Source organism: Octodon degus, unplaced genomic scaffold (assembly GCF_000260255.1).
Source record: "Octodon degus isolate 3935 unplaced genomic scaffold, OctDeg1.0 scaffold00180, whole genome shotgun sequence".
Classification (NCBI taxonomy): Eukaryota; Metazoa; Chordata; class Mammalia; order Rodentia; family Octodontidae; genus Octodon; species Octodon degus.
The window spans coordinates 1524268-1525872 of record NW_004524756.1 but is presented as its reverse complement, the minus strand read 5'-3'; the positions used below and the strand labels follow the sequence as shown (position 1 = coordinate 1525872).

At 34.9% G+C, this 1605-nt stretch overlaps 1 protein-coding gene across 2 annotated transcripts in view; it reads left to right on the top strand.

The window, feature by feature from the left end:
• The window catches only part of Naa15 (N(alpha)-acetyltransferase 15, NatA auxiliary subunit), a 106193-nt gene that overhangs the window by 100909 nt on the left and 3679 nt on the right, over positions 1–1605 (top strand). The window lies entirely within an intron of this gene.

Here is a 1605-nt window from a genome sequence, read left to right as displayed (position 1 = left end):
TATAGGTCTTGTTTGATCTTGGTCTTAACCATCCAGCACAAAAGTATAAAAACAAGGTATATAAAGTAAAGCCATATTAATATGATGAGCTGTAAAAGGCTCAAGTCAATAACTTCTGAGGATAACCCACTACTATTATAGACTGCTAGACAGTGTTGGATTGTTTAGCTGAATTCAAACACCTATAATATTTAGATGCCAATAGAATATCCACCTCTGACAGGACAAAGAAAAAATAAAAAATAAGGGATACAAAGGAAAGATCATTTTGTATTTATATATACAAAATAGTTAGGATAGATATACAGCTACTTTCACTTAATTCAATGAGTAGAAAGAGGTGTACTAATAGTGTTTGGACAGGATATCCTGTCTGCTTCTTGTACTATGGATCACCACTAAGAAGATAACAATGTACAATATATTGATTGTCGAAACTGTCCTATTGGGGCCAGGGAGATGGCTCAGTGGAATAAGCGCTTCCCTGTCAAGCGCAAGGGCCTGAGTTCAATCCCCAGTTCCTCCAAAAAAAAGAAAGAAAGAAAGAAAGAAAGAAAGAAAGAAAGAAAGAAAGAAAGAAACTGTCCTATTAATCAGCTTTGAAAAAATTTCAAATAAATAAGTAAATAAATAAAAAGAAATATGTGTTAGTGCTGGGCATGATGGCTGCACACCTATATTCCCAGCATGGGAGGCTGAGACAGTTGGATTGAGTTTAAGGCCACTCTTAACTATATAGCGAGACCCTGTGTCAAAAAGAAATATGTTTTAGTAAAATTATATAGACTCCATAGTTATTTTTGGATATTAGTTCATACTGTTCATTTCTGCATAAGCAGTTGTCTCAGTGAAGATTCTTGACAAAGACTAGGTTAAAAATCTTAAAAAGTAAAATATATAACTGGCAAATACTGATTCTAGTTTGAAAACGAAGTGTATTTTATAACATACTTGCTTAAGTATGTTATAATGGAGGGTTAACAACCTAAGTTAGCAGTTTAATATATTCATTTAATAATGAATGACTGGGGTTGGTGAGATGGCTCAGTGGTCAAAAGCACCTACTTAGAACAAGCTTGGCAAAGCACAGGGACCGCGGTCAATCCCCCAGCACCACATGCCAGCCAGCCCCGCCCCCTGGTGGGCTGAGCTGGCCACATACACACACACACACAAATAAATAAAATTTTTAAAAAAATAATGAATGAAAGCAAAAACTTTAAGAAAGAAAAATTGTAGGAGCCTGGGAGATGGCTCAGTGGAATAAGCACTTCCCTGGTAAGCGCAAGGGTCTGAGTTCAATCCCTGGTTTCGCAAAAAAAAAAAAAAGAAAAAAAAGAAAGAAAAATTGTATCAGTTGGTTGATATTCTACCATTTCTGTATGCTGGCATTTTATAAGGCATTATGTAACTAGAAAGTAAGTAGTGTTTTCTCACTGAAAATTTAAGCAAGAAAGCATAAAACTTCAAGTCAACCTGAATCATTTAAAATACAACAAATGTAAGAAATACAGGTTTAGTTCCCAGGAGTGTTCTCTCCCCATGTAAATATAAAAATCAGGCTTACTTGGGGAGTTGTTGAATCATTGATTTTTTTTTTTTTTT